Source organism: Stegodyphus dumicola, chromosome 8, assembly GCF_044657685.1.
Source record: "Stegodyphus dumicola isolate Sdum_Otavi_A_Nest chromosome 8, ASM4465768v1".
Classification (NCBI taxonomy): Eukaryota; Metazoa; Arthropoda; class Arachnida; order Araneae; family Eresidae; genus Stegodyphus; species Stegodyphus dumicola.
The window spans coordinates 82,390,452-82,407,827 of NC_140775.1; the positions used below are offsets into that span (position 1 = coordinate 82,390,452).

The window sequence follows — 17,376 nt, forward strand, 5'->3', positions numbered from 1 at the left end:
CTGTAAAAACAAAGCTTTTTTTTTTTTTTTTTGGATGAGAGAATGTAGACGATTCCGCTATTAAGACGATGACATTAATAAAAGATGTTTGCATGGAAAAGACGGTTACTTCTCTTTCATCTGTAAATAGTCTCATCTATTTCCTTCTATGCATGTAATCATTTTGTAGTTTGTAGCAACTATTCATGTTTCAATTAAAATTTCGAGTTTTGCATATGTCTGATTAGTGTTTAAGAGCCTCTGGACAGCCATCTGGGAAGTAAATTCGTAGACATCATACCCTTAGATAGTAAGAACCGATCATACACACAAATACACACACACACATATATATATGTAAGGTAATCAACCAAAAATAGGGGGTTGTAACAGTAAAATCTGTCAAAATCACGCTGCAAATCAAATGTGAATGAAAAGTAAATCATACGTGCATTTTTATTTTTTGATAATGGATAGCTGTCTGATCTCAAAGAAAAATTGCATAAATCCTAAAAAAGGGATTAAAACTGTCACAATGTGCAATCTACTGTATTAATCTTATAGTTGCAGCAGAAATTAATGCACCCCCTGCCTAAAAAAAGAACATATTGTTTGATCAATATGTGTTTTCTCAAGGAGATGTCGAAAGAATTATCAACGGACTGCTAGCTCCATTCTCTCAAATAACATTCACTCACATGATTCCAAAAATAAATAAATATCTAAACCTCACTTGGAGTTTGTACCTATAGTCTCTCTATACAAGGTCGCATAATAACTCAAACTTAAACAAACATACATGTAAGTAAATTAAGTATGTAAAACATTGATTAGTAACCACAGCTTTGCTTGGGTACGAAACTGAAGAAATTTTTAACCTACATCATTTCTTTTTGCTAGTGAACGAATGCATAAGTGTAGTTATATTGTTATTGTTATAACTAATCTCACTTGTCTGATCTAATTAGAAGTTTATGAATTGTATCTTAGCAAGAAGTACAAGATTGCATCTGTCATTGACAAGAGCCTTGAGCACCATGCAGATGACAGTCCGACATCTCTCAGTTACGCTCTAACTTTAAAATATCCATGCCTTCTCTGGGATTCGAAACTGGGCCCTTTGCTACTGCAGTCAGAGTCAGTAACTGTTGTCCCACCTGGATGGCACAGATGTAATACCAACCATTAATTATGTAGATGTACAGGATTATCCTACTTCCTTGCAGCGCAATAACAGCTCACAAACTTAACTCTTGCCAAATGCTAGTAAGGAGCAAGGTCATATTAAATCTTACTAATTAAAATATTCGCAGGTGAGAATTTATTTTCCCCTTAGGTCTAAATTTAATATAAAAGTGCAATAGGTGCTTAAGATTTTCTCGTAACTGTGAGAATAGTAGGTATCTTAAAATTAATTGTAAATTTTCGAATGGCATTTTCGTCCTCCGAAATATGACAACCTAAGCACACGGGGACTTTTATTCGATAATGTTTCTTTTTCAGTCTCAAAACGTTTTGTTAAAAGAAAAGCATTTATGTGATTTTTAATTTATAGTATTCTTTTTATAATAGCAGAGCTAAAGAATCATCATATAAAACAATATTAGAACACTGGAATTAAATCTGCTAAAGGTTGATGGTTTTTCTCATATGCTGCATTACGATGTAACTGTTGTGCAGTGAATATAGTACATTTCGAAGAGTTTTGAATTCAGATCCGTTTTACTAAGCTTGAAACGTTTGTTATACATTTAACGTGAGTAAATTAATGTAGGGATAATTTATCGTTTTCGCTTAGGGGCCAAATGATTAAAGCCAAAAAACTTTGGTAATAATTTCAAGGCTCAAATCTCCAACGACTGAAAATTCTGGCTTCTTGAAAGTTTTGTAACTTTATCCATATGCAAAGAAAATTCAAACCACCCGTAGATAGCTAGTCTTCCAAGAAGTTCTCACTCCTGGTCAAATATCACTTTTGAATGTTTAGCTATAATTCAAGAAATCATTCGTAATTCATATTAAATGCTACTCCACCACTTCTCGTACGAAATGTCCCTGATATAAATTAATTAATAATAATTAATTAAAATAATTATTATGCTTTCAGAGCAATGTTAGGGGCAACAATCGCAAATATACTGATTGAAAGTTTGCTTTTCGTTTAAATTTCTTACTTCATTATTATCATTTCTAAATGTAAATAGTGAATTGAAAAAATTGAAAAATAAATTATTTCATCTCAAAGACGATTTATTTTGATGTTAATATGAAAATCGTTTCTGTATTTTTTAATTATCTGTATAATTTGTAGACCCAGGGGCTGAAAGCAGCGTTACTACTGAAGCTTGCATTTCCAATAGCAAATCAATGTTGTGAGAGGCTAACACTATACACATAAAAAAAGACCAGTAAGGGGTACTATACCCCCCATTAGCCTTCTTTTTTGCTTTATCTTGCAATCTCTTTTTTAAACCTTCCCGAGACGATGAGCTTTGCATGTACAGCGTAACTGTTGTAAGATATTATCTTTTTTTATATCATCCAAAGTATATTGTGAATTTCATTAAAATATGTCCATCATTTCCGGAGATAATCGACTAAATGCAAGCCTTCTCTTAATTTTAAACACCAATGTACATGTTCTGTATCGGTGATAAGGTCAATTGTTTTAGTCAATAATACCGAATGAATGCAAAGGCTCTTTGCAGAAGGCGAAGGAAGTTTATAAAGGAATATCCAAGGCTAGCTTATATTTACACTTCTTAGGATTATGTGTCTTCATCAATCGAAAAATTTGAAATTAATCTCTATGTAGCGTTGCACATTTGGTATTTATTCTCTGAATACATATTAAAAAACAGAAAGCAAAACTCGTCAATAGAAATTCTCTGCCAATAGCCCCAATAAGTTAAAAGCAGCAGATGTTTTGAATCGAAAAGTAGATCGAGTCAAGGGTCATAATGAAATTGCCTCTGAAGAACAGATTGAAATAATAAATTGTTATACTGGAATCTAAAGGCGCCTGAAAACACTAAGGAAACTTTCAAAACTGTGAGCGCCTAAGACTACATTCTCCAACTTGCCAACGGATTAAAGAGTTGTTTTAATGCATCGATTTTCTGGTTAAGATTGAGATTGACAAAGTAATGCTCTCCTCAAACTTCTACTCGTTTTATCCTAATCCCATGTGAATATTTCTACTTTAGTAATGAGAAAATAAGGCTTAAGGTATATTGATTTTATATTGTAAAGAATTCGAGGAACGTTTAAAAAAGTTGCTCAGCAGTATTGGGTGAAAAGATTTGCATAAAAGTATTATTTAGCTGATGCGACAAAGGAATAAATGCTTAATTTTTTAAGAAAACTATTTTTAAGGAAACAAAATAAATAAAAGTTTTTATTCTTCCAGCAAGTTATTATTATGTTAATTATTTCCTACCCTATCTATTTGCACAACAATGCAAATTAAACTGGATTTAAATAGCGCATGCTGCTATTATTTAATTTGCTTGTATTTACAAAATTTAGTGATTGTTTATCGACAATGGTATATTTAGTGTTCGACAATATCTCCTGAAGCTGATTTCTAGTTCTTGCATTATTGGTAAACGGTTTAATAGCTTTTTAAGAGCCAATATATTACATTGGTGAAAGTTTTCAAAACTAGGTATTAGTATTTATTCATACTCAATATTTTCTAAATAGTATTTGGTTGAATTCCAATCATGCCTGTAGTTACAGATTACTTCTTAATTCCGTCTTCTGAAGAGTCCAGGATACTTAACAATAGATGTTTCATTTGGGATTTTCAATGAACTGATATTATGAATAATAGCAAAATTCAGTTTTGTCTATATAATTCGCAAGAAAGAAACAAGTTAATTTGAGCAGGATAAAACTGAATTACTTTAGTTGAGAATTAGTTGAAATCAGCTTCCTAAAGTAAAGCGCAAGATAAAGTCATTTCTCAGGATGACAGTATACAGTCATAAGAAAAAAACAGTATGTTGTTTCAATAACAAAATGAAAAAGAAATATAGAGAGGCTTAATATCTAGAAATGACCTTGCGAATAAGTACTATCTTGCAAAGTCTAATAAGTATTTCGGAGTAGCAAAAATTAAAAATTGATTGTACCTGGAACCACGGGGTTCCATTTGTTATCCGAAAGTGCTAATCATTTTTACCACGAGATCACGCAGAGAAGCATGTGATAATTTGTAGCACGTTTTTCTTATAAATGTGTACACAACATATAACTCTTCTCTCGTCCTACGTATGTTTGTGAGTAGTTATTCTCATTCCTCATTCATGCTTATGTTTAAAACGCATATAATATTATTATTAATGTGAAATTTTAAACTCTGCGTTCTTATTTACCTGTAATTACTGCTGTTTTTGTCTGCCACAGATAAAACTTCATTAGATGTTTTCTACATTCTAAGGTAAAGTGTAAACTACTTAATTTTGGAATATTATTAACATACATTAAAGTGAAATGCTTTCAAGCTACCTGTAAATTAATGGTTTATTTATCACCTAAATTATGTAAATATCAATTGATAGATCAAATCGAAAATTCATCTGCGGGTAAACTAAAAGCTCGGTTGAAACATACTCCTAAAATTTCACATTTCTGATTGAAACTCGTAAAAAAGGCAGAAAAAGCGTTATTTTAAAATCCTTTGAATTTATAAAACAACTGCTCATCAAATATGAAGAAATGATCTACAAAATTTATATTTTGTAGTTATTCTTGAAACCCTGTAAAACAATTAAACTAAAACGAACCAAATTCATTTTCAGAAGCACGAGAACTTGTTTCTGTATTTCGTTTTTGATTGTAAAATGATAATAACTTAAATAAGCAAAAGAATATAAATACATTTTAAAAAATATAGCAACAAGGTTTGAATAAAATAAAAAATATACATAGAAAGTGAGTATATAAATTACCGAAAAATTTAATCAGTACTATTTTATTTTATTTTGGGCTATGGTTTATGTGTAAACTATATTGCACAGAACCACTATTAGAAATCGTACATTCAGTGCTGATGCGATTTTAGAAAAGTATTTCATTTATGACACTGAAACGCGCTTACTTTGGTGTAAATTAGCACGCTTTGAAAATGTTGTAAAGAAGTATAAATAATATTTTATTATGATTGAATTCTTTCCTCTACGAAAATATTTTAAATAAAATATTTTGAATGGCGTCAGATACTGGTCCCTACGATGCCAGCTGTGGAAAACAAAATAATCAGGTTTACTCTGATTGCACCATTGCTCTCAACATATTGGATATATTCTGAAATTTAATGATTTGTTTTCTCATTAGCTGTGTACTAAATTAAAGAACCGTTAATAAGCTCGGTATTAATACACTATTTTGAGTCGTAAATTATATCTTTTAATACACCTGAAATCACATCAAGCTTTATTTTTTTTTCATAATTCTATGTATGTTTCATATAACGATTAGCTTTACAAAGTCATTGGCAGTTAGGAAGATCGCCTAACAAATGGTACTTCACTTGGTTCATACTTTTCCTCTTAAAGATAATTCATTTAGGAAGGACTTATAAGAAGATTAACAATATAAGCTCAGAGTTAACAGCTATTTGCAAAGTTAAATAAAATAATCCCCGTTTTGCACACTTTATCCACAGTCTCAGCACAAGATTTTAACTCGAAATCTGCTCTGAACTTCAATTATTTCTTAGCATAAAATGAAGTAAAAGTCAAAATATTCTATGAAGACCGATTTCAAAACACAAATAAAAGAGACAGAAAAGGAGCTTTTCCAATTTAGATTATATCGAATAAATCCTTGAACAGAGACTTTCTGTCGAATGTTTCCCTATAAATTCGAATTCACCATGATAAGGACAATGCATTCTATTCCCAGCTTTGACTCACTGGCTGTGCAAGCACAATCTGAAAGGGAGAGCATTTGAAATGGAGATTTTGGTAGAAGAAAGCGAAGAGGTTCTATGCTTCCTAAGACCCCCCCTTTACCTCGTGGTACTGATGGATGAGCGAGAGAACAGATGTATCCAGTCAATCGCAAACGATAGACTGTGCGTGATGCATTCGGTCTATAGACCGTATTTTGCTTCTGCGTGTTGCCAACTGTGAGGGAAAAGGTACGAGTGGATTAGAAATCACGATATAGAATTTGGTTGTGGCATCTTTTGTTATGCACGTTCGCTGAAGGCCCTCGTAAATTACCTTTACCCCTTTCCTCTGAATTTAAGAGCGGATTTAAATAAAAGATACGGAATCGGCTTTAGAAAGAGGTAAATGATACCAATGTTTTTTTGTTTCGAATATGTTCGCAACAAGATATCTGTGATGATATCGTTTTCTTTTCTGCACATTTGTAGTGAGAAATATTTGTAACCTAAAAAATTTTCTGGTTTAAAATTCTAGAACGTAGTGTGATTAAAAATTTAAAAGTGTAGTTACAAATTTTAAGACATATTATTTTAAAAAATTCCAATAAATCAAACGATAATTGAGAGCATGTATGACTGTGATATCTCAACTTACCTCTTCTAAAACATTGTCTGCTAAAGGAAAATATTTACCAGTTAATAACTTGCATTTATACAGAAAATATCATGGATTCGATGCAGAAATATTTCATATCATGAATTGACCTACGTGTTTTTAAAACGACTTGCTGTAAATGAAAGCAGGGCATTGCGTATGATTCTGAAACTAAATAGAAATCATCATACTAGATTGAAGAAATCTCACAGTGTTATGTTTCCTAAAGGTAAGGTACCTAAAAGGTTTCCTACTCTGTTGACATAACACTTAAAATTTTCTAACAACAGTAATAACTAATATCAATAAGCCCTGTACATTTGCGTTGTGTTTTCGGATTAACCCTGAAATCAATTTGAGAATGAGATGGGTGAAAATCATGAGCATACACACAAAAAAGAAATAAATAAACATTGATTGATCTAGAAAAGTGAGCCTATTTATTAAATTCTTCAAGAATTACTTAATCCATAATTTGTAGGCAATTTATATTCAATCAGAACTGTAACATATTGATGATTACGCAATGCAGAATTAACTTAGTAAGCAATTATATTCAAGCTGAACTGTAAAATATTGCTTTCTACAAATGCATACCCCTACAGAGTAATATTACTTTTATCTTAGACTCAATAATATCAAACTATTATTTCTATTACATTCAGGTAAACATGATCAGATAAAACTTTGGATAAATTAACAATACCCTCCCCGGGGAGAAAAAAAAAGAATAATTAACAAGTTATACTTTCCAAAAAACATTTCACACAGAGTAATCAATACCAATGTAATTCAGGTTATTGCACATAGTAACTTTCTATTTTCAAAAGAATGATTTAACCGGGTAATATGTTAATTAAAATCAGGCTATTACAACCTACTAGCAAGTTAGTCCCTAAGAGGAGCAAAGAAGCTCAAATAATGACACCTTTACCAATCAATCTTCACCATGAAAGAAATTCACAAGTTCAATTAAATAATTTAATGAAGAATATATTTCCTTAACCAATCTAACTAAGTTACATTCACTGTTTCAATTAAATAATTTAAATAAGGATATATTTCCTTAGCCAATCTAATAATTTACTTTATGGACAAACAAAATGATTTCATTAGAATTAGGTTAATTTACTCAACTACAATATTTTACTTCAACTAATTAAGTTATTTCAATCGCTATTAACTATTTTAGTTATTAGAATTACTATTAGAATTTACTATTAGAATTTACTATTAGAATTTTTCTTTTTTTAACATCAGACCAACAAATAAAAGAAAACAAATAAAAAGACTTATCTGATGAATTACAGGCTGCAAGTGAATAGGAGGAGGAGAAATGCCCTCATATTTAAAAAATTATCAAGATGCCAAGGAGGACGGCTGCCGAGCGTGGTAGAAAATGAGAAGAGTTCATAGGTAGATGAATTTTCAATAGAGTCCAGAAGTTTCTAATTGATTTAGGATGCACTAAGGAGGTTCTCATTACTCTGATAGTTGATTTCCAATCCAATATTGAAGTTAGCCGTTGTTCCAGTTAAGTGAAGCATTATGTAGTAGCGACCCCGGAGCTAGCAGTGCCGGAGACTCTTGCAGGGCGGAAAATAATTCTTAAAGGCGTGAAACATCGAGGCAGATGAAAACTCTATTCATGGAGGAGAGACTAAAATTTTCTTCTTAACGGCACCAGTACTAGGCATCACCCTTCGTTGCATTTTTCTATTTTAATTATCTTTTGAGTAACTTACATATTCAAGCACTAAACTGATGAGACTATAAGTTAGTCGAGGTCATGATGCATATAACTAAGTCCCTCGTTCAAAACTCAAGGGCAAGAAGCCCGTAGATCCAAAGGCGGAAAAATGCATTTTCCAAAATAAAATTCAGCTGCCAGCGAGTACAGCGTCCGATGGTAAGTCAAAAGTGCAAAAAAGTGGCCTTGTCCCTCAAAACACCCCGTTAAAAGGGAGGACGCCGGACTGCCTAGTTGGCAAAATCCACTCTTCTCCGAAAGTTAAAATAGTTGCAACAACAGCATACCTTCATGTTATCAAACTCGCCAAATCCATTACTTTGAAACCTCAACGGAAAATCTATGTCGCCAAACCTTCGCCAAAAAAAAACCACCTGTGACAGGGGAAATTAGGAATTTCAACAACCCTGCAAGGGTCCCAAGGAAAGAACGCTGCAAACTCGCAAAAAGTGACTTTTCAACCGGAAAGAAGGCATTTCATCCCCCTTTAACTAAATCACAAGCAAACGAAGAAAGACTACTAATTAAAGCTCATAACTGAAGTGCAATTAAAGTTAGAAAAACGAAAGTTATGCCAAATTAAAGAGCTAATTTTTCTGCAACTAATGATATTAAATAATAAGAAATCAAATTAATTTTTGACATGAAAAACTGAGTTTATTACGTAGAAAGAAATACTTATCCATTGTTTGCGTGTACAAGATTGAAGACACAGTTCGCGTAAACTCGGAAAGCCAAAATATATTACACTAGAATTAATAGGCCCAAAAAGAATATAACCAAACTTGTGTAGCTCAAATTTTGAATAATTACAAATTAAAATTTTGATTTTTATGAATCACTTAATTAAATTAAATTCGCTACACAACAACAGTGATATTAGAAACTTCAGTTTCAGAAATTTCGAGTACAGTCCAGCTTGGCGATCCTTTTTAATTGTGAAGAAGTAATTGATAAGAAACTTAATTCTGAGATATAGACTGTAAATTCGAATTTTTTATAAAGGCATAAAAATAGATTTCTAAGCAAAATTTAACGAGCTAGCCCTGAAAAGTTTTGATTAAGCAACTGATTTCTGGTGCGCGACGATGTACTGTCATACAATTTCCTCGTCTCGCAAATTCCAGCAAAGAAAAGTATTCCAGATTTCAACCGCCCTTTTTATTTACCAGGTTTGGTATCTGTAGACTACTTCACCAAAGTTAAGGTCTCACTTGAAAAGCCGTTATTTTAAAAGCGCCAAATAAATCCGTAACCAGATATTTAAAGAATATTCTAAATGATGAGTTCTAAGATGGAATCGGTCTAGTTAAAATAGTCTTCGAAATGTTATATAGATGAGAAGGATTATATTTTTGAAGGCTAGGTAATAAGAATGTTGGCATTTAGGTTTTAATTTTATAATTACTGCTTTGTAGACTTACTACTTATTACTACGTATAACTTTCTGTATAGGACGGACACCGTATCTCTAATTAATAATTACATATCTGTGCTAGCAACGTTTCACTTCAGATGCAGATCTTATTTGCTGTTGCTTATGCATTAACTTTAATTATATTCCCAAGCCGTACGTAAAATGTAACATAGCACAAAAGAGGCACTCTTAAGACTTAAAGCGGTCAAACTGCGCCCAAAATTATAGTATAGTTCCACTGAATATTGTTCGGTTTGGTATCGTACATTTTCGATAATCCTAAGAAATCCAAAAAAGAAATTAAACTTTAGAAAACACGAAAGATGCAATAAAAATAATTTAAAGAAATTCTTTTTTAATTTAAGAAAGGGCATAAATGTGTGAGTTTGACTGTGAAAAATGTCTCAACATTAGGTCAGTTTATAAAATACTTTTTAATTAATAAGTATTGTACGATGCAAAAAATACGTCAGTATAAGTAGTCAAAAAGGATGTTGTAGTAAGAGAGAAAAAATAACTGAAGAAAAAATAACATTAAGATAAAACTAAGTGTAAGAAAAAAATATTTGACTAATTTAGATTTTCTTTCAGTGAAAGTACTTACAGAGATTCAACACTGCTGTCATCTCCAGCTGCAACTTAAAGAAAGGGAAATACCTTATACAGAAGGACAGATTGATGAAATTTCGAGAACATGCTAAAATTGACCACGAAGCATTTTATAATGAAGCAAAGAAAAGAATGAATAGAAAATCGTCCCATCTAGCAATGCAAATGTAAACTGAAATGACTGTTAACAGATGGGATGTGAGAACAAGTAGTTCAGTTTATTTGAAATACAGAAAAGCACATGAAGGCTACCTACCTAAGGGTAGGAAGGAGTTTATGGTAGAATTTGTAAAGGAAATAAGGCCACGCTTATGTTACACCTGGAGAAAACCACTAAACCTCCCTTGAAACCGACCTTGTTCTCTGAGATTTAAGCCCTGATCAAACTACTAGTGTTGCTAGACCACCGTTGTGCGAAAGCATGTTAACATTTTAGTCATTCGCTAATACAGTGACATTGTGGTTAATTGCTACTAATGTTTTTAAACTTAGTCAATTTCTCTTTCTGATTGTAATGCTTGTTTTCATTAGTCGATGCTGAGGAAGTAGTTCGTTTATGTTTGATTCGCTGAAAGACTTTCTGTTAAAATAAAATCTAGATCAATCAGCGTCTTTAGACTCACATTGGTATAGGACGAGACATGTTTGTAAGTGAGTATTGTTTTGATATAAGCACAAGAATAATTTTTAAGATTTTGATTTTGCTTGAAAAACCTGGGCTTTAATTTACTTTTCTGTATAATTTTCTTCTTCTTACCGTAATGTACGACCAGCTTCAGAAATCTGTCTTAATAGAAATCTGTCACTTAATTTGATAATCAGCGTGAGCACAACTTTCCATCATCAGGAAGTTTTCCGATGTTTCAGGAAGTGTTCTGCGTGAAACTGAGACAGAACCCTTAAATTATCGAAAGTCGTGTTTGCACTGGTTATCAAATCAGGCGACAAATTTATACGAAAATAGAATTCAGAAGCTGGTCTTATGATCTGAAAAATGCTTTAATGTAATTAGAAATTATGTTGGAAAGTAGATTGAAGCTGAGGCTTTCGTAAAAAATGAAAATTTCAAAACTTATGTTTCTTGTATTTGTATAATGCCAATATAACACTCAATTCGATATGTACTTAATTCACGAGCACATGTACTTAACTCGATATTTTTATATAAACTTCTGCTACTGAGGCATATAAATTGTAGTAATAATGATATGACTGATACAAATATAGATAAGATATAATTATGCCTATGCATTCCTACACACTATTATTCTGAAACATTGAATCAACGAGTCACCTATACGACTAAGCTTAACACATGGTATTATTACCACCACCAGCTTTCACACTTTCAGTGGACTAGCTATCCTCCTAGTGTCGCAAATGTAGTGTGAACTTTCTTTTAATATTATTTAGATTTTTTATTTTCTTGTTACATTATGATAAGTTTACTTCGTTTTTAGACCCTCAGAAGGGGTAAATCGACTTCGTTTTTAGACCCTCAGAAGGGGTAAATTGATTCTTCAAAATCAATTATTGATTAGTGCTCCTGCGTTTTGTGACATCTGGCTCAAGAAAGACCACGCGAAATTACTCTGTTTCCATAAATGTGGTAGAAAGTTTTGCTTAGAAATACATTTCTCCTTGACACACATAATGCTGCACCTTGCTCTAATTCGATGTGGTCTTTTATCAGCCTACTATTGCTTATATTAAATATTATCAAACTGTTTTTAGGTCTAAAATAACTTTCAATATATTTCAGCTTTCAGACTGTAGGTATCTTCAAAAAGATTCAAATATTATTAGACGACCAGTTAGACGTATCAGATCTCTGAATACGTTTTACCTAATTCAATGAAATGAAGAACGTTCCAACATCTATTCCGATGGATGATTTATAGTCCGGAAAAACAGAAATGTTCATCTTATTTAACTGCAAAGATGGAACTACCTGCTATACGTATATTAAAGCCCTGATGAACAAAGTTAGATAATCCGAAATACCAATTAATTTGAAATGCGTTGTAATATCGTAGCTAAATCAGAATTCCTTGTAAAATACTGAACAACTGTGTAGCAACTATTCACTGATTTCTTGTAAGTAGCAAGTCCAAAGAAGGGTTAAATTACCTTTATTTCAACTCAAAATAAATTAACAGATGGCCCCCTTCTCTAATGTACAATAAGCCTTCTCTTGCTTTAACTCAGTATAGAAAATCTAAAACTAATCTGATATTCAATAATACTAAATAAAACAGAAGTTGCACAGAATCAACTAACAGAGTTGGTACTTATTTAAGGATCACCGTCAATAAGTTTAGACTAGTAGCAATAACGTGGCCGAAAGTCAGAACACGCTGTTCTACTGAAGCGGCCCAGACTTCATCTTAAACACTCATTTCTACCTCATTTGCATAAGAAATAATCCTGAAAACTCGTTCTGGTAGAGAAACGTAGCTGGGAAATGAGAATGTATAGGAAAGGCTTGTTCCAGAATAAAAATAACAATGTGAAAATTAAAGTAAACACAATAGTGTAATGAACTGAAACTGAATTGGTAAGCTTAAAACCAAACATTACGAATCCTTTAAATAAACTTCATTTCATTTTTTTTATTACTCTAACGAAAATGTATATTTTATACAGTTCTGAAGATTCAGTACTGGCGATAGAAATACCTATACTCCTGTATGGGTTACGTGAATTAAAGTTTGCTTCCAACTGCGAGATTTCTCTGGAAATGAGTGAAGTAACAAAAATAAAAATGTAAGCGAGTTCAATAAGTTATGATAAAACTGTATTTCATTTAAAACAATTTTCTATTTTACTTAATTTGTGTCCATGTGATGACGGATGAAAAGCTACTAAGTTCTAATTAACTGAATGTTGAGTAAAATGTTAACATTTCCCTTTCTTTAATTACACATTCATATTATGACTTTTTCGTCATTAATTTGTTTTTAAATCTGAAAGCTTTCAGATTCTATATTACGCTAAAAGGAACTATTTTTTCATATATACATACATACACGTCTCGAGAGCATTTGGGCTATTCCTTTGGGCTAAAAATATTTAAAAACAGCATTTCTTTAGAATTTCTGACAGATAGTTTCGCGCGCTGGTGATAAAAATATTTTATTCCGTACAGTGTGTTGCCACTGCACCCTTTGAAATCGTTGCGTTTCTTAATCAAGAATTCTTTAAAGTTTAAAAAATATGAAATAGATAATAAAACAAATTCGAAATTCAAGATTCGGAATTCCAGGTACCTCATATTCGGGTGGAGGATTAGGTTATTCAAAATTTGATGGCTCTAGGTGTCCTTATGTTTTAACATTGCAAGAAACATGCACACATTCACGCAGTTCCTTCCTTATTTAAATTCCTTAAATATAGAACAGGACAACAAATATTTGATGGCAAAAATCTGAAAAGTTATGCAGCTGTTCTAATTATCTTCTGGACTAAAGCTTATTTGGACTTTTTTTTTTAAAAAAAGAAAATTTTAAATTTTATTTTTAAACACATTATAGAACAACTTTTTTGTCGAAAGTGATATTACCCACCAGCGGCTGAGTGACTGAAGACCACCGAGTACTTTTTATTCTATATGCTTCAAATTCTAGAAAATGGGTTTATTGAATGGATAAGAGTTTCTCAGTTTTATCTGAAGTAACATGAATATGATCCAGTTTCAGTAAGAAACTCCTTCTAGAAGGCATTCCTTCTCTTAGGAAGATAGCTCTTTACGTCCTTTGCCTTAATCATTCAAAAACTTATGTGCACAAAAATGAGCCGTTTATATTTTTTAATAAAAAGAATGATCATGCATTATCTTGTAAAAGCGTTCCTGGAAACCCCTACTTCTCTTTAATCAGTTCAGATACGTTAGATTCTTTTGTAATATTTACCGTTGTTCACTGATTATATTGCACATTCAGAATATATTTGAATACTTCTTAAATTTCAAATTTTTGAACTTCCTTGCAAACGTATCTGGAGGAGTACAATGCTTTTACCTATTTTAGACCTCAATCAATAACTCAAAATCCTATTATTTACCGAAGCATGCATCAATAATAACGCATACATCAATCCATCATACAATCATACAACCGATGCATACATTAATACATCATACAATGAATTCGAAAATTATGTCTTTTATATATTAATATGAATATAATATCTTAATATCTATTATTATCTTCTATGTCTTAATATTTATTTAATTGATTTTTACGAAACAATGAATTAATCTTTTTACTTCATTTTTCATGACATTTTACTTCAAATTAAGCATATCTTTATTAAGCATCCTGTGACATGATAATAATACTACTTGATCCATTTTTTTGATCCTCCGGAAATTCGAATAGTCCTTGAGTATATTAAGAATAATGCATAAACTTATTCAAAGTGATTTTTCAATAACTGAACAAAGCATATTACTTAGAGATCTTGAACAGCATCATCTACGCATCTCAATACTTTTTATACACAGAAAGTTAATCGCCGACAGTGCTGACGTCCTGTACGCAGTTAGAGCGATTCGCTGGAAATTGAAAGAACTTTGTCTCGAATCCATGGAAGGTTTAAGCATTCCCATAAAAATAGCCTAGAATGATGTGATCTGGAGATTATTATCTCGATGGGCTTAGTACTTAAATGAGATTCTGGTGCCAAAAGTCTCTTCTATCATCTACACGGTGAAATCTGCTTTGTAAAACTTCTCACTAACTTGCAATATCCAAGAATGATTTTTATCTCCTATAGTAAAACAATAAACTGCCATAGAGATCTTGGAAAAGGCTCAGCATCCATAATTGTTTTAAAGAACACAAATCCGATTATTCGTCACTTTGACTTCGTACACGAGAGAAATGTTTTCAAGAGGCAGAAGAGGCTTGATAACAGCTGCAGGATTTTAGAACTCCATGTTCAGTAATTTGCGCAACATATATGTTTGTTCAATGGAACCTTGTCTTATCTGTAATATAAATCTGATGTGAAACGAAAATGTCGCCACGAATAAATTTCTTTCTAAACGTCAGTTACAGATATGACACACAGTATGACAGTGTTCAACACTTGGTTCCGCAAAATACTCATAAAATTCCGTTCTAAGGAATCCATGCTGTCCGCCATGTAACTAATTTACATGTAGTGCAGCAGTACAGAAATTGGAAAATCATTGTGAGCAAATTATTCGCAATGTTACATACACTGAAATATGCAGTTCATTTTCAGTTTGAATACCGTGGACAATAATATGTAAGAAAAATACAAATTTTTGTATATCACTAATGGATACTTTGCGAAAGGATATTATATTCTAAATTATATATCATTATCACTCTTGATTTTCTTCTGTTCACAAAAGTAAAGTTTCATTGATAGTGAATCACAGCGAAGTCATTAGTGAATATTTTTAATATTGTTTTCTTTAAAAATAAAAACATTTTTCGAAACATTTTTATGAAAATTATTTTTTCAAACTTTTACTACAGTTTTGACCGTTTCGATGATAAGTATGTGTTATGCCTTATTTATACCATTATAAACTTCCAAGCTCACTAACAAACATATCTGTTATATTGAAATTTGAATGTAATTCCAAATGGTTTCTGTAGAGAATCAGCTAGAAGGAACCACAAACTGAGATAGGATAATTAATTTGTGAATAGTTGGATGAAGATATTTAGCAAAGCCGAAAACGTTTCAGCTTTCGACTAATATGTGTTCTGATATAACTATCAAACTCCTAATAGGAACTTATCCTTCCATAGAGATGGAAAGGATCGATATATTTATTACATGTGATAAAAAACAGTAAAGAAGAAAACCGTGCAGCGACACAAAACCTTGTAAATGAAAAGCACATAAAAAGAAACAGATCTGGAAAACAGATAATGAATAACGGAACTAGAGAGACGAGATTATTTCCGATACAAGATGAAGCACGTATCTTAAGCTCTAAATATTTTTGCAAAACTTACAAGACTAAAAAAAGAACATTAACCAGATGTCTGCTGAAGATTTATTGTTTGAATCAAATTGAATTATGGAACTGTTTTTTGATTGTCCAAAAAACAGTCTACCCTAGTGGTGATATATTGAACTGAAAGGAAATGTTATCACTTAGGTGGTTTGTGTTCAACTATCATTAGTTTTCGGAGATCAATGGAAGAATTGAAATTGTTTTCAATATCATGCATATATTTGATATTCTAAAACATACATCTCACAAATCAATAATCGAGCATCCATAAGTAAAAACTTATTAATTCTTGAAACGCAGGCAGGAATAATATTGAAAAAGGTATGTTTTAAAATACAGATGTAATACGTTTTAATCTTAGATAAATAAATTAACTTATAAATGCAGAAACAATGGAAATGTGCTAATCTTTATGATTTGGATCATTAATTCTCAGTTCTTCAACCTCAGTTGTGTAAATTACTAGCATGAATTGCTAGATTTTCATTTTTATACATTACTAAATCAGGGATACGAGCATAAATATTCTTATATCCCTTTGTCTTAGAAAATGGGCTGGTTATATGGGGTTAGTTTGGCTTTTACGATACATCGCGTGCATAACAGCCTATTTTCTTCAGAAAATGTTCCATAAATAAATTCTTCCGATTTAATTAATCAATGAACTAATCAACTGGCCATTTCCAAATACAAATAATATTTGAAATATGTAGGCTTCATTAAAAATATAATTGCTAATATAATATTTCATAATGTAATACAGTTTATTTTTTTGATATTGAACCTGAGTGCCTTAAAAAGAAGGATTAGGAGGTATGGGTTCATAAATACCTAAGAAATAATGGTGGTAATTAGTTTAATATTCAACCCCATCCTAATTGGCTGCAGAAGCCCCGAAGAACGAATCTCAGAACATTATACCCTTCATTCAATGCCACTTAAAACTCGACAAGATTTTAGGATCAACAGATTTTTCTTGTCAACAACTCATTTTAAATCTAACAGGCACTCATATGACTGCTCACCATTGTGTGAAGCTTAGGCCATACCGTGTGTGAGCTGTGTT

General features: G+C 31.8%; 1 long non-coding RNA gene across 3 annotated transcripts in view; it reads left to right on the top strand.

The window, feature by feature from the left end:
- LOC118184535 (uncharacterized) overlaps positions 1-17,376 on the top strand; it is a 329,712-nt gene that overhangs the window by 74,249 nt on the left and 238,087 nt on the right. Inside the window, exon 3 of one of the 3 annotated variants that reach the window (XR_004757443.2) lies at positions 10,292-11,484. The exons of the other annotated variants lie outside the window; for them this stretch is intronic. This is a non-coding gene — a long non-coding RNA (uncharacterized LOC118184535). Of the gene's footprint in view, positions 1-10,291; positions 11,485-17,376 lie in introns of those variants that run through there. 3 annotated transcript variants of the gene reach the window in all.